Source organism: Sus scrofa, chromosome 7, assembly GCF_054392235.1.
Source record: "Sus scrofa isolate SSC_HxYL_T2T_F1_AM1 chromosome 7, Sscrofa_HxYL_maternal_Yorkshire_Landrace_v2.0, whole genome shotgun sequence".
NCBI classification, from domain to species: domain Eukaryota; kingdom Metazoa; phylum Chordata; class Mammalia; order Artiodactyla; family Suidae; genus Sus; species Sus scrofa.
The window spans coordinates 5,001,280-5,026,204 of NC_139389.1; the positions used below are offsets into that span (position 1 = coordinate 5,001,280).

Sequence of the window (24,925 nt, forward strand, 5' to 3'; positions counted from 1 at the left end):
GGAGCTGTAGCTGCTGGCCTACACCACAGTAACGCCAGATCAGAGCCGCGTCTGTGACCTACACCACAGCGTGCGGCAACACCGGATCCTAAATCCACAGAGTGAGGCCAGGGATCGAACCCGTAACCTCACGGTTCCTAGTCAGATTCATTGACTTCTGCACCAGGATGGGAACTCTGGAAGCCATATTCTTAGGGACGACATCGTGGCTGCTGAGAAAAAGAAAGATCGGCAGTGGAGCTCCCTCTGGGGTGTGATGGGATTGGCAGCATCTCCGCAGTGCCAGGACACGGGTTCAATACCCGGCCTGGCACAGTAGGTTAAAGGATCCACCACTGCCGCGGCTGCAGCGTAGGTCACAATTGTGACTCAGATCTGATACCTGGCCCAGGAACTCCTTATGCCCCAGGGCGGTCAAACAAGGAAAAAAAAAAAAGAATCCGCAGTGGATGAGACAGAGGATGAAAGAGTTGACACACTGAGCAGCACAGATCAGTGGTCGAAGGCACAGTGGTCCCAGTTATGGGGTGAGGCTGTGCTTGACCCGTTTCCAACCCAGTGGTTCCCCTCCAGCAGCCCTCACCCCAACTTCCAGTGCCTGTGTGTGCTGGGACAACGATGGCTCCTGCGTAAAGCAAACAACCACATCCAGCGCAGGAGCCCAACTCGGGTGTGTCTGAGGACGGCCAGGTCATGAGCATCGGAGGCATTCCCATAGGTGCGGCAAGGACATGGTCAAGGTCGGAGGTGCAGGAGACCTTGGGCACTGGGGGGTGAGGGGTCCCACCATCAGGGCGGTCGGGGCTGGGAGGCAACTTGGGGAGGCAGAGACCTCACGGCTGGTGGGGCGGAAGGATGGAGGGGGCGTGGTCCCTGATTGGAGGGTCTAGAGGGCTGCAGGTAGATGATGCGCAAGCTCCCTGGGAAGCCAGAGAGACAGCCTAGGGGACAGTCTGGTTCCACGTTGAATTCTCATGGGGACTTTGGGGACTGCTGGAGAAGGGGATCCTGGGAAGAGACACACCTGCCTGGGATTCAAGACAATGAAGACACCAATGAACAATCAGAGCATCTGGACCTGGAGGGAATAGAACATAGTGAACTTGGGAGTTCCCATCGTGGCGCAGTGATTAATGAATCCGACTAGGAACCATGAGGTTGCGGGTTCAATCCCTGGCCTTGCTCAGTGGGTTAAGGATCTGGCGTTGCCATGAGCTGTGGTGTAGTTTGCAGATGTGGCTCGGATGTGGCATTGCTGTGCCTCTGGCGTAGACTGGTGGCTGTGGCTCCGATTCGACCCCTGGCCTGGCAATCTCCATATGCCATGGGAGCGGCCCTACAAAAGGCAAAAAGACCAAACAAACAAACAAACAACAAAAAAAAAAACATGGTGAACTTGAACATTTAAGTCCGTAAGGCTGGTGGTCGTTTGATTCCAGAAGCTTCCAGGACAATTTTTTAAAAAGCAACTTAAGAGAGTTCCCCTTGTGGCTCAGCGGAAATGAATCTAACCAGCATCCTGGCTCTGCTCAGTGGGTGAAGGATCTGGTGTTGCTGTGAGCTGTGGTGTAGGTCGAAGATGCGGCTCCAATCCAGCATTTCTGTGCCTGTGGTGTAGGCCAGCAGCAACAACTCCAATTCGACCCTTAGCCTGGAACCTCCATATGCTGCAGGTTCGGCTCCATAAAGACCAAAAAAAAAAAAAAAGCAGCTTAAAGAATTAACTTCTGGGAGTTCCCGCCGTGACTCAGTGGAAGCGAGTCTGAGACTAGCATCCATGAGGACGCAAGTTGGATCCCTGGCTTTGCACAGTCAGTTAAGGGTCCGGCATTGCCATGAGCTGTGGTGTAGGTTGCAGATGTGTCTTGGATCTGGCGTGGCTGTGGCTGTGGTGTAGGCTGGCAGTTATAGCTCTGATTTGACCCCTAGCCTGGGAATTTCATATGCTGCCGGTGTGGCCCTAAAAAGACAAAAAAAAAAAAAAAAAAGACAAAAAAAAAGGCTGTTTCATAAATAGGAGTCTGCGGGCATTCTCTTCTTGATTCCAGCTAATGAAAGACTGGGGTACGTGAAGGCAGACGCTTCCTGCCCCCAGGAGAGCTCCATCTTCAGCACGAGGCAATGAGAAGGGACTTTGCCATCTCAGCCTCAGTTGCAATCTTTTTCCAGTTGATTCTCAGGAAGACAGATGTTTCCAATTTAGCCTCAAAAAGTACACAGTAATAAAATAATCTTCAAATTAGCAGGGCGGTAGAGCCTAGTGTTTACAGTCCATTCTGAGAAGAAAAAAAAAAAAAGCTCTGCCTCTGCCTGTTTGCGTTCCCATCAGGAAGACGGTGTTGCCAGGCGAGCATCGTCATGGTATCTTTTGAACTTTTATGTTCAGATTCAGATTTAGATATTACATTCTTTCTTTGACACGCTGTGCAGAAGCTGACCGCATATTTCGACATTTTTCAAACACGAAGTTCCTTTGTGCGTGTGGTCAAAATATCTGCCTTTCTGATGAGACCTCATTAAATCTTTCTTTTTCTTTTGAATATTTGGGAAGCCTTTTAGAAGATACTGGAGACCTGTTCTACTGGTTAAGGCTCTAAGGGAGTGAAAGATCCCAGCAGAGACTGATGATCTATTTAACTCGGAGAAAATTTGGATGAGCAGGGGAATATGACAGAAGCAGCACAAGAATAAGAACCTGGCTGATCATTTACTTTTTATTATCTTTTACTTTTTTTTATTGAAGTGTAGTTGATTTATAATGATTCAGGTATACAGAAAAGTGATTCAGCTGTGTATATAAATATATATATATACACACATATATACAGTTGAATATACAAAGTATATGTGTATATATATTCTTTTCACATTCTTTTCCATTATAGATTACTATAAGGTATTGAATACAGTTTTATATGCTTTACAGTAGGTCCTTGTTGTTTATTTTATGTACAGCAGTGTGTATTAATTAATCCCAAATATCCGATTTATCTCTCCTTTCCTTTCTTCTTTGGTAACCATAAATTTGTTTTCTGCGTCTGTGAGTCTGTGTCTGCCTTGTAAATAAGTTCATTTGTATCATTTTTTTACCACTCCACAGAAAAGTGATATCATGTGATATTTGTCTTTATCTGACTTCACTTAGTAGGATAATCTCGAAGTCCATCCATGTGGCTGCAAATTGCGTTACTTCATTCTTTTTATGGCTGAGTAATAAATATTCCTGTGTGTGTATGTGTGTTGCTTCCATGCCTTGGCTATTGTGAATGGTGCTGCCGTGAACATTGGGGTGCATGTATCTTTTCAAATTAGCTTTTTTTGTCTTTTCTGGATATATGTCCGGGGTGGGTTGCAGGCTCATATGGTAACTCTATTTTTAGTTTCTTAGGGACCCTCTACCCTGTTCCCCACAGTGGTTGTACCAGCTTACACCCCCACCAGCAGTGTGGGAAGCTTCTCCCTTCTCCACACCCTCTCCAGCATTTATTATTTGCAGACTTTTGGATGATGGCCCCTCATGATGGTTTTCGTCACTTAGAGTGTCCTGCTGAGACCCAGAGAAGGAGAACATGACTTCTAAAGCATCAGCTCTGGGAGTTCCTGTAGTGGCTCAGTGGTTAACGAGTCCAACTAGGAACCATGAGGTTGCAGGTTCGATCCCTGGCTTGCTCAGTGGGTTAAGGATCCGGCGTTGCTGTGAGCTGTGGTGTAGGTGGCAGATGTGGCGTGGATGTGGCATGTCTGTGGCTCTGGCGTAGGCTGGTGGCTACAGCTCCAATTAGGCCCCTCACCTGGAAACGTCCATATGCCTCAGGTGTGGCCCTGGGAAAGACAAAAAGACAAATCAGTAAATCAATAAATCAATCAATAATCAATCAGTCAAGCCAGCCAGCCAGCCAGCCAGCCAGCAAGCATCAGCTCTGGCAGAGGCCTGCACCCTGGCTTCTCAGGACTAAGAACTAGTCCAGGTTTCACTCCATCACGGGTAACTGGGAGCTACGACTTACTTGTGCCTCAGTCTTCATTCGGGCCCCAGGCCTGTGCTTGTTCAGCAGAGGGAGAGTGTTGTGACAGATGCCATTTCTTGGGGACTTTGTGCATGGGCACGGTGTGCTGTGCAGGTCTGACTCCTCCAGGTCACGCAGGAACCAGGATTTGCTGCCAAAGCAGCACCTTCCTTGCACCCTGGGTCACATCTCTGCCAGTTGCTCCCAGATGATCAGATGACTCCTTCTCCATTGCAATGCTGACAAGAGAGCGATGGGTGAGCTGGTCTCCCCCCAGATGTAAACCTAATCTATGTCACTGTTGTCTTTATTATTTTAAAAATGGTAGTAATTTTTATTTTGTATTGGAATATAGTTTATTTACAATGTTGTGTTAGTTTCAGGTGTATAGTAAAGTGATATATATATATATATATATATATATATATATATATATGTATCCATTCTTTTTCAGATTCTTTCTCTCACATAGGTTATTACAGAATATTGAACAGAGTTCCCTGTGCTGTGTAGTAGGTCCTTGTAGGTTATCTATTTTATATGTAGCAGTGTGTATTTGTTAATCCCAAACTCATGATTTATCCTTCCCCTACCACTTTGGTAACCATAAATTTGTTTTCTTTCTTTTTTTTTTTTTTGATCCTCTTAGGGCCGCACCTGAGGCAAATGGGAGTTACCAAGCTACGGGTCAAATTGGAGCTGTAGCCACCGGCCTATGCAGCAACACCAGATCCAAGCCATGTCTGTGACCCATGCCACAGCTCACGGCAATGCTGGATCCTTAACACACTGAGAGAGGCCAGGGATCGAACCTACATCCTCATGGATTCTAGTCAGATTCGTTTCTGCTGAGCCATGACAGGAACTCCTAAATTTGTTTTCTAAGTCTGTGAGTTTGTTTCCCTTTTACAAGATGATTTGTATCATTTTTCAAGGTTCCAGGTATAAGTGATATTATATGATATTTGTCTTTCTCTTTCTGACTTACTTCACCCAGTACGATGATCTCTTAGGTCCATCCATGTTGCTGCAAATGGCATTATTCCCTTCTTTTGTATGGCTGAGTAGTATTCCATTGCATACATGTACCACATCTTTTTTTTTTTTTTTTGGGTCTTTTTTTAGGGCTGCACCCTTGGCATATGGAAGTTCCCAGGCTAGGGGTGGAATCAGAGCTGTAGCTGCCAGCCTATGCCACAGCCACGCTAGATCCAAGCTACATCTGCAAACTACACCACAGCTCACGGCAATGCTGGATCCTTTCTCCACTGGGCGAGGCCAGGGATCAAACCTGCATCCTCATGGATACTAATTGGGTTCATTACCACCGAGCCACAACGGGAACTCCCACTTCTTTTTGCATTCCTTTGTTGATGGACATTTGGGTTGCTTCCATGTCTTGGCTCTTATAAATAATGCTGCTGTGAGTGTTGGGATGCATGTATCTTTGCAATTTATGGTTTTCTCTGGGTATGTGCCCAGCAGGGAGATTGCAGGATCATATGGCAACACTATTTTTAGTTTTTTTTTTTTTTTTTTTTTTTTTTTGGTCTTTCTGCTATTTCTTGGTTTTGGGCCGCTCCCGCGGCATATGGAGGTTCCCAGGCTAGGGGTCGAATCGGAGCTGTAGCCACCGGCCTACGCCAGAGCCACAGCAACGCGGGATCCGAGCCGCATCTGCAACCTACACCACAGCTCACGGCAACGCCGGATCGTTAACCCACTGAGCAAGGGCAGGGACCGAACCCGCAACCTCATGGTTCCTAGTCGGATTCGTTAACCACTGCGCCACGACGGGAACTCCTATTTTTAGTTTTTAAAGGAACCTCTATACTCTTCTCCTAGGGGCTGCACCAATTTACTTTTCCACCAACAGTGTAGGAGGGTTCCCTTTTCTCCATGCCCTCTGGAGCATTAATTGTAGACTTTTTGATGATGGCCATTCTGACTGGTGTGAGAACAGCTGTCTTTAACTGGGAGTTTGCAACGTGAGAATTCACATAACAAGTACAGCTGTAGTTGGGGGAAAGAAAAGAATGAAGTACAATGTAGCTTAGTAGATAAAAGACTAAAACAAATCTCAAGTTTCAAAATTTACCAGCTGCTCAAGCTTCAGTATATATCACACAGACAATAAAATAAACAAAATCAACATTGTTTACTCAGTGTGAATAACTCCTGGCTCTAGAACCACGGACATGTAATTGGATTTAAGCTGCCTTTCGCGGAATCATGTTTGCCAGGTGGTCCTCTGAATGTAATGGGTGATTATGAAACTGTGTGAAAAAAAAAATCTAAAGGGCCAGCATTATTTTTTCTCTCATGAAGGAAATGGTGTTAAATTGATTAATATAATGAACTCTAAGGATTTTTTTTCTTTTTTTGCTTTTTAGGGCTGCATGTGTGGCATATGGAAATTCCCAGGCTAGGGGTTGAATTGGAGCTACAGCTGCCGGCCTACACCACAGCCACAGTAATGTAGGACCCAAGCCGTGTCTGTGACCTACACCACAGCTCACAGCAACACCAGACCCTTGATCCACTGAGCAAGGCCAGGGATCGAACCTACATCCTCATGGATACTAGTTAGATTCATTTCTGCTGCACTGCAACAGGAACTCCCCATTGAAGGATTTTAGTAACTTCTGCTGTTAGGAGATGTGTAAAACTGAATTTTCTCTCAATCAACTTTTTGAAGTTCATTTTTTTTGAGATTTTTCTGTACTGAATGGGGACATTTTGATTTGAGGGATTTCTAGATAGAAATTAAAAAAAAAATACTCAGCTGGTTTAATTTCCCTAGAAAAGATTTCTGATCACATTTGTTCTGCTCCTTCATTCGGTAGGAATGTCCTGCATGTGGATTGGATTTTTGGTGTTTTCATTTCTGTTAGGGTTATGTGTGTGTTTCTAGGAGACTCATGAGATCTCAATGGAGATTGTATATTTTCTGTTTTAATTTCTATGACATTATAAGAAAATATTAGCATAAATCATCTGACTGCATTGTAATCAAATACTGCCACATAATTTCAATGCCCCTGCTTTTTCAAATTTAAAATTTGTTTTTGAGAGAGTTCTCTTGTGGTCCAGTGGGTTAAGTGTCCCGCACTGTCACTGTAACAGCCCAGGTTGCTGCTGTGATGTGGGTTGGATTGCTAGCCTGGGAACTTCTGCATGCCATGGGCCTGGCCAAAAAAATTTTGTTTTTGATTTATAGCTGCATAAGAGCCATACCTATCACTTTAGGACTAGGTATGGCTCTTATGCAGCTATAACACACAGAGCATATGGAAGTTCCCAGACTAGAGGTTGAATCGGAGCTATAGCTGCTGGCCTATACCACAGTCACAGCAACGCAGGATCGGAGCCATGTCTCCAAACTACACCATAGCTCACAGCAATGCCAGATCCTTAACCCACTGAACGTGGCCAGGGATCGAACCTGTGTCCTCATGCATACTAGTTGAGTTCGTTACTGCTGAGCCACAATGGGAACTCCTTTAGTCCTAGCTTTATGTTGACATATATATTATATACCTTTATCAAGCTCATTTGTGCCAGGTGCTGATGAAAAAACTGCCTGCCTTCTTCCCTTTGCTCCTGACATCAAGTCAGTGAAGAAGTTTCTATTATTATCCGCACATCGTACATGAGGACACTGAGGCACCGAGGGTTAAACTTATGGAAAAGTAAACTCAGCTCCAAATTTCTTAAATAATAGTAGAGATTCATCAAATTACATAATTGAAAGGTCCAGACATAGAGCAGGCTTCAGGTACGGTTTGGTCAGGGCTGTGGCCAAGTTTCTCTGTAATTACTTTGACTCAACCCCTACTATGTGTCAGCTTCGTTTTCTGGTTGGCTCCTGTCCAGATCACAAGAGGGTTCCCTCCTCCTGCCAGGACCACAAGTTTCCTCTTTACACTTAGGGAGAAAGAGTCACTTCTAGGCTCGCTACTGGCTCTGATGTCATTGGGTTGCTTCCAGTTAATCTCTGTGGCTCGCACTGATTGGTTTCGGCTTGGAGTGACTGCTGCCCGTGGGGATGGGATGATCATGACTGGCTCAGGGGGTTCACGGAGCTGAGGGAGATGTGGTTCCACACAACCCCGCGGCTTCTATACAACAGGGGCTGCCTACCTGGAGCTGGGGGCACAAGTCATCCTAATTTTCACCCCGTTTATTAGACTGACTCCGGAGTCAGCTTTCTTGACCTCTACGGTACATACCCAAGTATCTTTATAATAAAAGTTTTTGGGTGAGCACCACGTCCATTCAGTACTCCATTTTTAAAAAGACTGGGTGAGAGGATATGGACAAGGAGAAAGAGTGAAGATAAATGATTTTGGGTCCGTCATCCGCTGGAAGAAAGACCTTCCCCAAACTCAGTGGCTTATCTTTCACGGTTTCTGTGGGTCGGGAGTTCAGGAAGGGCTTGACTGGGTGGTTCTGGCTCCAGCCTCTCCTGCAATTGAGGTTAGGTGGTGACTGCAGCTGGAACAGCCGGGTCTGGCCAGGCATCTCTCACTCCATCTAGTCTCGAGACACGTCATGGGGTCACAGTCTGCGTGGGTTAATTTGGGCTCCTCCCAACGTGGTGGCTTCAGCAGCAGCAGCTGGTTAGCATGGTCGCCCAGACCTCCAGAAGCAAGGGTCCCAAGAGAATCGGGGGAAAATTTGGCACCTTTTACTATCTGGTCTCTGAAGTCACACAACATCCCTTTCACCGGAGTTATAAACCAACCCAAATGGACGACAGGTCGGAAACACGGAGCCCACCTCTCCAAGTCGGTTGCAAGTAAATGGTGTGAGAGGTGAGCTCTTGTGGCCACACGTATAGACTGCCGGCAGTTTCTGCTCCTCTGTAATTGGTGGGTTCTCGAGATCTTTACAACAGAATTGACACCTCATAAGCAGCCTGTTACAGGTGCTTGTGAACTGCCACGGCTGCGGCTTGCTTCCACATTTCAATGGAACTTTATTTTTTTATTAAAGCGTAGTTGATATACAATGTCGTGTCAATTTCTGCTGTAAAACAAAGTGACCAGGTGTGCATATATATATATATACACACACATGTATATATACATACTCCTTTTCTCATATTATCTCTATCATATTCTATCCCAAGAAACTGAATATAATGCCCTGTGCTATATTGCTTATTCATTCTCAAGGCAATAGTTTGCATCTACTAACCCCAAACTCCATCCCACTCCCCCCTCCCCCTTGGCAACCACAAGTCTGTTCTCCATGTCCATGAGTCTGTTTCTGTTCTGTAGAGAGATTCATTGGTGTCATGTTTTAGATTCCACATGTAAGTGATATCATATGGTATTTGTCTTTATCTATCTGACTTAGTATAAGAATCTCTAGTTGAATCCATGTTGCTGCAAATGGCATTATTTCACTCTTTTTTATGACTGAGTAGTATTCCATTGTATATATGTACCACATCTTCCTAATCCATTCATCTGTTGATGGACATTTACGTTGCTTCCATGTCTTGGCTTTTGTGAGTGGTGCTACGGTGAACATATGGGTACATCTACCTTTTTGAGTTGTAGTTTTGTCTGGATATGTGCCCAGGAGTGGGATTGCTGGATCATATGTTAGTTTTACGTTTAGTTTTCGGAGGAAGCTCCACACTGCTCTCTATGGTGGTGGAACCAATTTACTTTCCTACTCAACTGACCTCTTTCAAACATGGTCCCAGAGTTGGGAAGTCATTCCTTCCCCCACTCTTGCCTCACACAGGGAGTCCCTGCTGTGGACTGTGTTTTCAACTGCAAGCATGTTGCTTCTCATGTTTGTGAGTTAGAAAAGGATAAAATTGGGAGGTTGGGGACAGAAGAGGAAGAGGAAGTGAGTGGCAGATCAGATCGTTTCCACCAAAACTTGGGAAAAAGAAAAGAAGACGAGGGAACATGGTTGGGACTTGAGGCACATTCTGTCTCTGGGCTGGGGGAGGAATTTTCGCCAGAGCGGTTGAGAGCTCCGGACTGGCTTTGACGGGCTACCAGGCAAGTCAAACTGTGTAATCCCCAGTAGTGAGAAAGCATGAAGAAATACCCACTCTCCCAGGGTCGGGGAGAATAAGGCTCTACAAGGCTTCTCACACATCCAAGTTGCTCTGTGTCTCTGCACAATCACAGCAAGAATGATGAAAAATTCTGACTGCTCATTGTCTGTACTAAAGAAAACATTTCCCCCAAACCAGAAGAAGGGAGTCTGTGAAAGATGTAGAGCGTGAGAAAGAGAAGCTAATGGTCAGAGCCATTCGTGAAGGTTGACAATAGCCTTGGTCAATTAAAAAGAGAACTATCATATGATCCAGTGATCCCACTTCTGGCTATTTCTCCCAAAGAATTGAAAGCGGGATGTATATTTCAATATTATTCACAATAGCCAAGAGGAAGAAAACAGCGTAAGTGTCCATCTGCTGATGGATGGATGGATAAAAAAATTGTGGTGCATCCCGACATGAGAATACTATTCAGCTTTAAAAGGGAAGGAAGTTCTGACCCAGGCTACAACATGCTTGAACCTTGAGGACATTACGCTTGGTGAAGTAAGCCCATCAGAGGACAACTACTGTTTGATTCCACTTTATGAAGTTCCTGGAGTGGTCAAGTTCAGAGAGACAGAAAGAGGAATGTGGTTTCCAGAGGCTGGAGGGAGAAAGAAATGAAAAGTTGCTATTCCAGGGATACAGAATTTCAGATTTGCAAGACAAAATGTTCTAGAGATCTGCTACGCACCCTTAAGCCTGTAGTTAAAAATACTGCACTGCACGAATTTGTTAGGAGGGGAGTTCCCTGGTGGCTCAGCAGCATTGTCACTGCTGTGGCACAGGTTCGATCCCGAGCCCAGGAACGTCATGCTGCAGTCAAAACAACAACAAAAAAGAATTTGTTAAGAGGGTAGATCTCAGGAGTTCCCGCTGTGGTGCAGTGGATTAAGAATCCAACTGCAGTGGCTTGGGTTGCTGCAAAGGCACAGGTTCGATCCCCAGCCTGGTGCCGTGGGTTAAAAGATCCAGTGTGCTGGAGCTGTGGCATAGGTTGCAGCTGTGGCTTAGATTCATTCCCTGGCTGGGGAACTTCCATACGCTGTGGGTGTAGCCATTTAAAAAAAGGGTAGGTCTCATTTGGCCACAAAGAAAAAAAAATATATCATTGGTAATTTATTTACTTCCTATGTTATGCTTAAACATTGTGAATATAAAATATTATTATAATTCATAAATGTGCCTGAAGTCTCTTACTTCCTACCTTATTTTTGCCATAGCATTTCTCTAAATTAAACCATCCCCTGGGCTCTCAGAAAAGTAGTTCTCACACAGGGAGTGGGTCACTGCACTGCCGCCAGTGTCTTATGGTAACTGCATGTGGTTGTATTTTTTTTTTTTTTTTTGTCTTTTTTTGCTATTTCTTGGGCCGCTCCCACGGCATATGGAGGTTCCCAGGCTAGGGGTCGAATCGGAGCTGTAGCCTCCGGCCTACGCCAGAGCCACAGCAACGCGGGATCCGAGCCACGTCTGCGACCTACACCACAGCTCACGGCAACGCTGTATTTTTTTTTTTTAATTAAGATTTAACTAACAGTGCATTTGAATCTATAATGTGAGCAATTTTCTAAGAGTGTTTTACTGTACAAAACGTGCCAGCGAGTGGGAACTCTTTTAATGAATTGCTTTCATGGTTGGTTACCCCTGCATTGCCTGTGTGTGCAACCAATTTTCAGAAATAATTTCTGTGCTTCAAAATGAGCAGACAAGTTCAGGGGGGTGACTCAAGCTATAACCTTGCAAGAGGAGGCCACCCACACCCTTCTAATTCTTTCATGTCTTCCAAAAGGACTTTTGACTAAAGCGATTGATTTTACGTTTTAGTATTTCATGGTTTTTTTTAAAAAAAATCAACCTCCCTCTTCTCCACAATAGCATCAAAAAAAACATTCTTTGGAATATAAGGTAGGTTTTTGTTGTTGTTGTTGCTGTTCGGGGCTGCACCTGCGGCATATGGATGTTCCCAGGCTAGGCATCAAATCAGAGCTACAGCTGCCAGCCTGTCCCTCAGCTCCAGCAACGTAGGATCTGAGCCATGTCTGCGACCTACACCACAATTCACGGCAATGCTGGATCCTTAACCCACTGATCAAGGCCAGGGATCGAGCCGTTATCCTCGTGGATGCGATCCTCACTCATTACTGGTGCGCCATGATGGGAACTCCTAAGGAAGTATTTTGACAGTTTCTGAACAGGCTGGTGAGCAGGAACTTTCTGTGCTAGGAGGTTGTAGGTTTAATTTTATAGGTTTTTCCCTTTCTATGAAAATGGATCTTATGTATAGCAATGTTCATTTTTTCCCCTCTTTTTGGCTTTGCCCACCACATGTGGAAGTTCCTGGGCCAGGGATCGAACCTGTGCCACAGCAGCAGCCTGAGCTGCTGCAGCCAATACTGGATCCTTAACCTGGTATGCCACAGGAAAACTCCATTGCTTTATACACACACACACACACACACACACACACACACACACACACATACATATTTTTTTGTCTTTTTAGGTTCACACCTGTGGCATATGGAGGTTCCCAGACTAGGGGTCTAATCAGAGCTATAGCCGCCAGCCTGCACCACAGCCACAGCAACACCAGATCCGAGCTGCATCTGCAACCTACACCACAGTTCATGGCAATGCCAGATGCTTAACCCCCTGAGCTAGGCCAGGGATCGAACCCGAAACCTCATATTTCCTAGGTGGACTTTTTTTCCACTGCGCCAAGATGGGAACTCCCATTGCTTCATATTTTTTTAAAAAAATCTGGTGGCTCAAGTTATTATCTAGGTCAAGAATTATTAATAAGTTGTTCCCAACATGGCTCAGTGGAAACAAATCTGACTAGTATCCATGAGGACGAAGGTTCGATCCCTGGCCTCGCTCAATGGGTTAAGGATCCAATGTTGCCATGAGCTGTGGTGAAGGTTGCAGATGCAGCTGTGGTGTAGGTTGCAGACTCGGCTTGGATCGGGTGTTGCTGTGGCTGTGGTACAGGCTGGCAGCTACACCTCAGATTCAATCCCTAGCCTGGGAACCTCCATATGCCGCAGGTGCAGCCCTAGAAAGACAAAAAAAAAAAAAAAAAGAAAATTATTAGTAAGAAGCCACTGAGGACTCAGGGTTCTAGAAAGACATTCCTAGGTTATCACATCCAGACTCTCAGGGACCATCCATTTCTGTTTCTCTTCTCAAAGGAGGACGAGGGGGGCACATAGCCTGGGACCTTACTGACAATGTGACAGCCTCTTACACATCCAGACTGGAAGTTAGGGAACCTGGGACCTGGGGTTGCAAGTGTCTGTGACGCCGACGCCGCCTTCATCAGCTCAGGCTGCCAGGACCAAGTCTTACAGATCCGGTGGCTTAAACAACAGGCATTTGTATCTTGCCGTTCGGACCAAAATCAGAGTGCCGGTCAGTTCAGTTCCTGATGAGAACTCTCTTCTTGGCATGTAGATGGCTGCCTTGCTGGGATGTTCTTACAGCCTAGGGACAGGGAAGGGAGGGGGGAGGAGGGAGAGAAGGAGATGGGGGGCGATCTCTTCCTTTTCCCACAAGGGCACTGGTTCCATCGCGAGGGCCCCACCCTCATCACCTCCTCTAACCCTAATTACCCCCCAAAGGCCCCTTTTCCAAACACCATCCCATGGAGGCTTAGCGTGTCAACTTAGCCATTTGGGGCGGAGCATAACTCGAGACGTGGAGTCTCTCTTGGTGACTGTTCTCCTGCGACAGAAGCTGAGCTCTGGTCTTCTGGGGACGCGTTCAGGGAGAGTTCAGCATCTATAGTTTTTATTCTTGAAAAGCGATTCTTAGCAGCAACTTCTCAGGAATGTCCCAGTTTCCTAGATGATAATTGCATGTTATAAAACTCCTAACCTGCTCTGTTGCCTGAGATGTAAAAGTTAACCTGAGCTACATTTTAATGATTGGTCGCATTTGGGGGAGAAATCACGACGATAACACACATTCTTCGTACCATTCGAACTTCCTTTCAACGTGTGAGGTCTCCTGGGCGTGGCGGGAAGCGTTCTAGTCTCCGTGTCCCAAAGCTTAGGTTCTAGTTCTGGCTCTGGAACTTGCCGATCTCAAGATGCCAGTCTTTTTCCACCTTTAAAAAGCCTCTTCCTTCCACGGTATCTGGGAAAGAGGGAGGCATGTCTCCATGTGCTCCCACGGTGCTCATTGGACTTAGAGCTATGTTCCCATCCTGTTACTTTAGGTTCTGCTTCACCGTTGGTCTCTGACAATCATCGCCTGCAGGGTGCATGAGTGTGTGTGCATGTGTGCATCCATGTGTGTGTGTGCGCGCGTGCATGAGTGTGTTGCAAGTGTGTGTGTGTGTGCACGAGTGTGTATGTATGCATGAGTGTGTGTGCGTGTGTGTAAAGGACACTGATGGAACAGGATCTCTTGTTTCCAGTGATAATTATCCAACCCCAACCAGCCTAGGAAAAGGGGGGACTGTTTTGACTCACATGAGCAAACGGTAGGTTGAACTGGGAGGCCCATTAACACTGAGACTCTCTCTTTCACCTCTGTCTTTCTATATCCCTTCACTCTCCTAAGTTATTTTATCTCCTTGGGGTTAGAGTCATGGCTGCTATTGTCACTGAGCTTGTATCTTCCCATCTTTTCCCTCTGAGAGGAAAGGGCTTCTAGTTTCAGCTGATCAAAACTGGGCAAAGGCTCTGATTGGCCTGGCTGGCACCCTGGGCCAGCTGGCAGAGCCTAACTGGAGCCAAGCTGCCCCTTGTGACATGGGGATGGCACCCTGCAGCTTGCATGTGGATCCCCTGTTAGAGTAAAGCAGCATCCACAAGGAAGGAACGAGGGCAGACAGGATCCCAGGGGCCCTGGGAGCTGAGCCGCCCCCTCATCTCACCCATTTCTATCCAGGGAGACAAGGCCTCACCCCTCTTTGTAGTTCCGCGGAGCTTCTCATTACTGCTGTCCATGCATGGCTCCCTGGGCAGATCAGATCTTCCTGAAGGACTAGGAACATGACAGGGAATTACAGCACATAATGACAAGAGTCGAGGGAGCTCCAGGTGTGGCTCAGGGGCAACAGACCTGACTAGGATCCACAAGAATGCAGGTTCAATCCCTGGCCTTGCTCAGTGGGTTGGGGATCTGGTGTTGCCATGTGCTGCAGTGTAGGTCACCGGTGCAGCTTGGGTCCCAAGTTGCTGTTGGCTGTGGCCTGCAACTACAGTTCCAATTTAATCCCTAGCCTGGGAACTTCCATATACTGCAGGTGTGGCCCTAAAAAGCAAAACAAACAAGAGTAAAATTCGATTCTGGTTTTAGGTGATATCATGTGATGCTTGTCTTTCTCTGTCTGACTTGACTTCACTTAGTATCATAATCTCTAGTTCTATCCATGTTGCTGCAAATGGCGTTATTTCACGGGCTCGTCTTCTTTCCTCCTCCCTCTTCTTTTTTTTCCAGGGCTGCACCTGCAGCATATGGAAGTTCCCAGGCGAGGGGTCGAATCAGAGCTGCAGGTCTACACCACAGCCAGAGCAACATGGGATCTGAGTCACATCTGCAACCTATGGTGCAGCTTACAGCAGTGCCAGATCCATAACCCACAGAGAGAGGTCAGGGATTGAACCCGCATCCTCATGGAAACCATGTTAGGTTCTTAACCCTCTAAGCCACGATGGGAACTCCTTTTTTTTTTTTTTAATGGCATATGGAAGTCCCCCAGCAAGGGACTGAATCTGAGCCACAGCTGTGGGAACATTGTAAAAAATGAGTATTTATTTTCCTGATTGTCTAGCAGAAAGAGATGAAAACTTTCCTCATGGTTCTGAAATGGCAGTCCTGCTTATTCACACTGGAGTTCTGGTCACTTTGGATTTCAACTTGTTTCCCAGCAAGTCTGTCGGGATAATAAACAGGCCTCTTACTCAGCCGTACTCAATAGCTGCTCCCTTGGTGACTACAGAGACCTTGCCAATACACGGAATTTTCTGCTTAGAAAGGCTGGATTAACTTCTTAGATAAGGATCAAGCTTCCTAATCTCTGTCTGGGGAAAAGAGGTTGGTTTTCCTTTTTCTCTCCATTACGCCCGCTCTTTTCCTTTGCGTATTCACAGCAAATGCGTGGAAAGTGAAGTGTATCTGAAAAGGAAAGTGAAATTTGCATTCTGCTCCAGTATATACCTTTATTCTATAAATGACGTCTTAAACGACTTTCTATTGAGCAAAATACGTTTTCCGAAAAGACGTGTCATATTCCTCTTGTTACCCTGTCATTCTGTAGCTTCGAGGAATTCTTGGCGATGAGTTGGAGAAGCCGGGCGCTGTGTAATCCCAGCCTTCCTCCTTCCCGCCCTCCAATCGCGCATCCTCTGGAGCTCCAGCTTTGAGGAGCCCAAGCTCTTGCGAAACTGAATCTTAGGGACACGGAACCTCACCCAGGTCTATCTCAGAGGGTGATGAGGGGAAAAGGACTCTCCAGACAAGCTCAGGATGGTACCCGGCTCTTTGGCACACGCAACGCTCGTACCTTCTTTCCCAACCTCCTGACTTGGGACTTCACTTCTGTGTGCTCCCCGGCTCCTTAGGAGTCCCTGATTCAGGTATTTCTCAGCTGCATGGAGCATCACCAAGTCCTGGAGCCCCTGGGCTGTGGGGGGGGGTGAGTCAACCTCCACGCTCCTCGGCCTCCTGTGGCTGTTTTCCTGCTCAGAATCCACTCGCTCCTCTCTGATGACCACACCCCAGTATTGCTCTGGGAGTCCACCCATAATCCACTTTCATTCCATCAGCTTCTGGGGGTTTTGGCTGCTTGGAGGTACAGAACATATGACTCAAATCTGGCCAATCAGGGTGTCTTTCTTCCCGGGCCAGGGACCCTTATGACTCAATCGAAGTAAATAAAATGAAATCCTATTGGGCTTAAAGTCTGGAAGATACACAGTCTAGATCTTCCGTAGACATCCTGTGATCAGAGGAGAGAGATTGTCTGAAAATAAGGCCAAAACACAGACGAGGTTACGGCCAGTAACCAGTGATGGAGAGAAACGGCGTCCTGGCTACACCGTTTGGCATTTACGCAGAGCTGTGCTTGAGGCCAAAGCTACCCCTGAACTTTTCCCTTCTCTTCGCTAATAAGTTACTTTTGAAAGTGGGTGTAAGTATATTTGGGTTGGAGTTTTGGCCTTTTGCGGCTGAATGAACTGTGTACTCCATGCAAGCAGGAACGTGCCTGCCTAAATTATCACTGTCTCCATAGAACTGAGCACAAATGCTTGGCACATAGTAGGTACTCAAGAAATATGTGTCGAATAAATGTGTTATGGGTACATAGGTCCCAGGAGTAAGAATTAGCAAAGAGCAGATTCTGGGGTAGAGAAATGGCCGAGTTAACGCTGAGTGGACGTCATAAGAATTTGCTTTCCCAGGGTGTGACGGTGGCAGTACTATGCTAATTGGCAGGGAAAACACTGGTCACGTTTTCATCTTTTGTGTGCTGACTCTCACATCCTGGCAGACCAAGGGTAACACCAGGGGACTTAGTGGGAAAAGCGCCGGGTGTCGGAGGAGGCTGGTTCCTTTCTGTGTTCTTCAGTGAGGGCTAACCCTACAAACGCGACCTTAGCCCACGGACAACTTGCAATTGTTCGATTTCGCAAGACACTCCCCAGGCCTCAGTTCATGTCACTAAGAAGAAGGGTGGGAGGGCACCGCCTTTGAGGCAGGCTTTACCTGGACCATCTCGGATGGGACTGTGGACAATCATAGGTAAGGACATCTCCCAAGAAGTGGAAAGCTGGAGAAGATACCTGCACCCGGGTGGTCACAGCAGCGCTATTCGCAATAGCCAAGACCTGGAAGCCACCTGAATGTCCACAGACAGACACAGACAGACATAAAGGAGATGGGGGATGCATAGATGGAGTGGACTCTTATTCAACCATAAAAAGAATGAAATGTTGTCACAGCAGCATAGACAGATCTAGAATTTATCACATTAAGTAAGTAAGTCAGAAAAAGACAAATATGGTACCCCGCGTATGTGGAATCCAAAATACAGTGTAAACCAACATATCTATGAAACAAACTCGCCGACATAGAGAATAGACTTATGGTTGCCAAGGGGGTGGGGGAGAGAGAAATTAGGGGTTTGGGATTAATGGATAGACACCACCATTTATAAAATAAGTAAACAACAAGGACCTACTGTACCGTACAGGGGGCTCTACTCAGCATCTTGCAATAATATATGATAGAAAAGAATCTGAAAGAATCTGAAAAAGAAAAGATATATGTATAATTGAATCAATTTTCTGTACACCTGAAACTTGAAATCCATTGTGAGTTAACTAAACCTCAGATTTTTTTTTCCCCCCCGCTTTTTAGGGCAGTACCTGCAGCATACGGAGGTTCCCAGGCTAGGGGTTGAGTTGGAGCTGCAGCTGCCGGCCTACGCCACAGCCACAGCAACTTGGAATCCAAGCCGTGTCCGTGACCTATACCACAGCTCACAGCAACTCCAGATACCCGACCCACTGAGCGAGGCCAAGGATTGAACACGCATCCTCACGGATACTATAGTCAGATTCGTTTCTGATACCACAGTTTTTTTTAAAAAAAAGGAAAAATGCGTGGACCATGGAAGAAAATAGATGAGGAAGACTTTCCCAGGGCCATCCAGTCTGGCTACCCAAGGATCAAAGTCCAGTAAATAGTGGGATGTAAGCCGTGCTATCCCCGTCCAGCCGCACAAGCTCTGTTCTTTGGATTGGTGAACGGTGACTTATTTCCAAGTTGTGTCCCTCTCAAAGGGGGGTTTCATGGCAATTATCTTGTTCTCTCTCCCCTGCTGTAGAGTGTCGAGTATGTCGGAGGTTGCTGCAATGGTCATTTCGCTACTGACCATCAGATTATGAGGCATGACGTGTTGACTTGACTGATAAGACTGCATATCTTCCAGAGACTCGAGGCTTGGTGCTGGATTAGAGTCAGATGGTCTTGTTTTGGGGAAGTGGTGACTGCATTTTAAGTAGGTGCAGCAGGAGTCCCCATTGTGGCTCAGCAGGTTAAGAACCTGACATGGCATCCATGAGCATAGGGGTTTGATCCCTGCCCTTGCTCAGTGGGTTAAGGATCTGAGGTTGGGGCAGGCTGCAGCATAGTTCACAGGTGCGGCTTGGACCTGGTGTTGCTGTGGTTCACAGCTGCAGCTCTGATTTGGCCTGGGAACTTCCATAGACTGCAGGTGTAGCCTTTAAAAAAAAAGGAGGTGCAGCAATTTTACAAGGTATGGGATGAAGGGTGTGTGTGTGTGTGTGTGTGTGTGTCTGCGCGTGCGCGTGCTCTGGGCAGCCCAGAGGACAGAACTGTAATGGAATTCGGTTGCATTTTGCCACCCAGCAACCAGCAACCTTCATCCTGATGGCCATCTGTGACTCCCCTCCGGGAGGCCATCCCTCCTCAGTCCCTTGATTGCAGAGCTGAGCACAAAGATAACGATGCTGGATTGATTATTTATTTATTTATTGCTTTTTAGGGCCGCACCTGCAACATACGGAGGTTCCCAGGCCAGGGGTCAAATCAGAGCTGCAGCTGCCAGCCTACATCACAGCCACCGCCACAGCAATGTGGGATCCGAGCTGCGTCTGCGACCTACACCCCAGCTCATGGCAATGCCAGATCCTTAACTCACTGAGAGAGGCCAGGGATCAAATCAGCATCCTCATGGATACTAGTCCGATTTGTTTCTGCTGAGCCATAATGGGAACTCTCGAGGACATTTTCCTTAGGCTCCATCCTCCTGGAAAACGATCAGGCAGTGGGTGTATCTTCTTAGAGTCTATAGGTAGGTGTGTTTGTCTATGTGTGCTTTAGAACCTATAGGTAAGCGTAGAATAATTAGTCAGTAAATTTAAAAGTTATTTTGGAGGCTAATGTGGTTGAGAGTTGGCTTTCCAACCAGATGTATCTGTGTCTGTCCTGCCCTTGAGATAAGTGTGGGAGGGAGTGGATATGAAATCTGAAGACTATGGGATCTTTCCTCGAATTGGTGTGGATCTTGAGGCCTCTGAATTCTAAAGCTGTGACAATTTTTGGGGTGTAGAGGCTGCCTTGGGTAAATGGCCAGTGGGATGGGAGACAGGAAACAGACCATGTGTGTGGTGTGTGTGTGTGTGTGTGTGTGTGTGTGTGTGTGTGTGTGTGTGTTGAAGCAAGATCCTCCCCTGTGCAGACCTCCTGGGCCACCTCCTACCCAGGTGACTTCTCACGGGGAGCCAGGCCTCCCCAGATGTCACTGCTAAGGTAGGAGACACAGCCCCTTGGCTGTATCTTTGCTTCACTGTTTGAGTATTGTTGCTTTCAAATGACCTCAGTAAAAAGAAAAGCAACTACGTCCCACTGTGAGAGCTGTTTTTTTTTTTAATTAAAATTTTTTTCTTTATTAAAATATAGTCGATTTACAGTGTTCCTTCCATTTCTGCTGTACAGCAAAGGGACCCAGCCACACATACACAAACTTTTTTTTTTCATGCTATCTTCCATCATGTTCTAACCCAAGAGACTGGACACAGTTCCCTGTTCTGTGCAGCAGGACCCCATTACCTATCCGTTCTAAATGTAATAGTTTGCATCTACCAACCCCAAAGTCCCTGTCCATCCCCTTCTCTCCCCCTATATATACATTTTTTCTTTTTTGAGAAACAAAGGGCAGTTTATTTCCCACAGTAGCAGAGTAAACAGGATCAGCGTTTTCTCATACCACTTTCCTGAGCCCCGGTTCCTGCAGTGACCCAATAAGGGCCAGATGATGCCGGTACATGCAGTGGGTTGACAGGGCAAGAACCCTGAGCTCAGGGAACCTAAAATCTTTTTTTTTTTTTTTAATTTATGGAAGTATAGGTGATTTACAAGGTTGCGATAATTTCTGCTGTACAACAAAGAGATTCAGTTACACATGTACACACATCCTTTCTCTCTCACAATCTTTTCCCACATAGATTATCACAGAATATTATTATTTTCTTTTACAGCATAAAATATGTGTATTTAAACACAATTACATTCAGACAGATTATTATATCATGGATCTTAAGACACAGATTAAGTGTCTCCCTCTGGAGAAGTGGAATGGAAAATATGCTGAGCAAATAGGAAATTTATTCTATGCTTTATCCCATGTTGTATGGCTTTCATCTTTACTATTTAGTATTATCTATTACATTTCAATTTTTCTTTAAAAATTAGCATTATATTAAAATTGTGTATATTACACAACTAAAATTTATAAAGAAGAAAGCCTTATATACCATTAAATATTTTATATAGCATAATAAAAAGAATAACTTCACTGGTAAGAATAACAAAAATAATACACCCTCTGAAAATAAAACATAAAATGCATAAATTGGTTAAAAAACAGTGTAACTATATAAATATATCCTCACAATTTGTTACATCTTATTGATTCTTCAATAAAGGCATTACACCATTCTAGGTGATGTGATAAACAAGACATTATAGACTTTACATTGTACCATGGAGAGAAATGGTTATTAATAATGCAATTGTAGAACTGTATTATTTCATTGTACAGTGGCATTATTTAATTATAATGATCATAAATTCTTTGATGGAGAGGAAATCAGAATCAGATCTGAGAAGACTTCAGCCTTCCAAGAATGATGTCAAATGACCCCCTTCATGGTGGATTATGCACTTATTTACTATGAGGTATATTTCTTCTCCAGAGATTCCTTGTTTGGGTATCAATTGTAGATTTTTGGTTTGCAGTTATTCTGAAGTTTTGATGTAAGAGTCTATATGTATATGAGATTGTTTTAAGTTGTTGTTCTCTTAATTGCAAGTTCATCTCAAGTGTCCCGCATTTGTACCCACCTCTTCTCATGATTTCTGATTTTGGTGGTATAATTGTGCATGGATGATTTCATATCTTTACTGTATATAAACCTTTACTGGTGAGCCTTGTCATTTGTGAAATTTTTGTTTCCTGCTGCTGTCTTTTCTTTCCTGCCTAGAGAAGTTCCTTTAGTATTTGTTGTAAGGCTGGTTTAGTATTGCTGAATTCTCTCAGCTTTAGCTTATCCGTGAAGGTTTTGTTTTCTCCTTCAAATCTGAATGAGAGCCTTGCTGGGTAAAGGAATCTTGGTTGGAGGTTTTTTTCCTTTCATCACGTTAAGTATATCATGCCACTCCCTTCTGGCCTGCAGTTTCTGCTGAAAAATCTGCCGATAACCTTATTGGGGTTCCCTTGTATGTTACTTGTTTCTTTTCCCTAGCTGCTTTCAGGATTTTCTCTTTGTCTTTAATTTTGATCAGTTTGATTAATACGTGTCTCAGGGTATTCCTCCTTGGGTTTATTTTATATGGTACTCGTTGTGCTTCCTGGATTTGAGTGAGTGGTTCCTTTCCCATGTGAGGGAAGTTTTTGGCTATTATCTCTTGGAATATTTTTTCTGTCCCCTTCTCTCTCTCTCCTTCTGGCACCCCTATAATACGGATACTGTTGCATTGCATGTTGCTCCAGAGTTCTCTGAGACTCTCTTCATTTGTTTTCAATCTTTTTTCTCTTTTCTGTTCTGCATCCGTAATTTCCACTCATCTGTCCTCCACCTCACTTCTTCGTTCTTCTGCCTCCTGTATTCTGCTGTTGGCTGCTTCTAGTGAATTTTTTATTTCAGTTATTGTATTTTGCATCTCTTCTTGTTTAAGTTTTATATTTTGTATCTCTTTGGTCAGTGTTCCCTGTAAGTTATCCATCTTTGCCTCCAGTTTATTCCCAATGCCTTGCATCATCTTCAGCATCAACAGTCTAAAGTCTTTTTCCTGGAGGCTGAGAATCTCCTCCTGGCTTAGCTGATTTTCTGGGTGTTTTCCTTTCTCCCTCATCTGAGTTATAGTTCTCTGTCTTTTCATTTTTATAGGTTTTTGGTGTGGTGACCTTTTTACAGATAATAGAGTTTTAGCCTCTCTTCCTTCTGGTGTCTGCCCCCCTTGTGGCTGAAGTCAGTATGGGGGGCTTGCTGTAGGCTTCCTGATGGGAGGGGCTGCTGCCTACCCACTGGTAGGTGGAGCTGATTCTAATCCCTCTGGAGGGTGGGGCTTAGCCTCTGGATGGGATTAGAGGCAGCTGTGTGCCTGGGGGGTCTTTAGGCAGCCTGTTTCCTGAGGGGCGGGGCTGTGATCCCACCTGGATTGTTGTTTGCCCTGGGGCTTCTCAGCAGTTGACTGATGGGTGGGGCCAGATTTTCCCAAAATGGCCCCTCCAGAGAAAGGCAGCTGCTGAATATTCCCAAGAGCTTTGCCTTCAATGTCTCTCCCTCACAAGAAGCCACATTCACCCCTGTTTTCCCAGGATGTCCTCCAAGAACTGCAGTCAGATTTGACCCAGATTCCTATGGAGACCTCGCTCTGCCCTGGGACCCAGTGCACGTGAAAGTCTGTGTGCGCCTTTTAAGAATGGGGTCTCCAATTCCCCCAGTCCCGTGGAGCTCCTGCACATAAGCCCCACTGGCCTTCAATGCCAGATGCTCCGGGGCTCTTTCTCCCAGTGCCAGATCCCCCCACGTGAGAGTTTGATGTGAGGCTCAGAGCTCTCACTCCCGTAGGTGAGTCTCTGTGAACCAGTTAGTTTTCAGTCTGTGGAGCTTCCCACCCGGGAGGTATGGGGTTGTTTATATCGCGAAATCGCCCCTCCTACCTCTTGATGTGGCCTCCTCTTTTTCCTCGGGAGTAGGGTATCTAATTTTTTAAGGTTTCTGGTCCATTTGGGTGGAGATTGCTCAGTCTTTAGTTGTGGATTTTGTTGTTTTTAGGAGAGAAGTTGAGCTCCAGTCCTTCTATTCCACCGTCTTAATCCCCTCCTTGAGAGTTGTTTTGTCTTTAGTCAAAAATACTGTGTAGGGAGTTCCCATCATGGCTCAGAACCCAACTCGTATCCATGTATCCATGAAGATGTGGGTTTGATCCCTGGACTCGCTTAGTGGGTTAAGGATCCGGCGTTGCCCTGAGCTGTGGTGTAGGTCACAGACATGGCTTAGATCCCATGTTGCTGTGGCTGTGGTGTAGGCCGGCAGCTGTAGCTCCAATTCGACCCCTAGCCGGGGAACCTCCATATCCTGCGGGTGCAGCCTAAAGAAAAAAGGCAAAAACAAAAAACAAACAAAAACTTTGTCATAAAGTCGAAGTATATAGTATCCCCTGTAGAAGTAAGTTACTCCCTGTCTCTGTTTCTGTCCCTGTCCTTGTCTCTTTCTCTGTCTAAAGCTGGGGTAGGAGAGGGCAGAGGGGCCTTGCATCAAACACATCCTTCACCCCATCACCGCCTTGAGGCATTTAACCAAACTACCTCAAGTCCTGAGAATATTCTTCTATTTCTCCCAAAGGGTCCAGCATTTAGGAAGGCCTCGTGCTGCCAAACTACCCACAAAAAGGAGAGCCCAAACTTGAGAGTCGTATTTCTGCTATGACCCTACTCTGCAAACTACTGAGCATGGTTTACTGAGAATTCTGGAAGCCTGGTGCCTAGGGTGATGCTCTGTGTTACAATCCCTGTGACATTTTCACTCAGGACAATGGGAGACCCAGAGAGCCCGTCTCATTCCTGATTCCTCAACGCTGCTGGAAACGGGCGCATGGACTTCATGCTACTTCTGGGACCCACCGAGGGTTTAGTGATGTCAGACTCTTCCCAGGGTGGCTTCTCTGAGGCCCTGTGCTGGGTCTCCAGCCATTCCACTCACAGCTTCCGGTGAATGGACCTGAGGTTCTGCCTCAAAGCAGCCCAGCCAACTTCCTTTCTCTTTTTTGGGGTCTTTTCTAGGGCCACACCTGCGGCATATGG

The 24,925-nt window shown here is 45.8% G+C and overlaps 1 protein-coding gene across 1 annotated transcript in view; it reads left to right on the top strand.

Moving 5' to 3' along the window:
• Positions 1 to 24,925, top strand: part of LOC110261771 (uncharacterized) — a 91,727-nt gene that overhangs the window by 27,627 nt on the left and 39,175 nt on the right. The window lies entirely within an intron of this gene.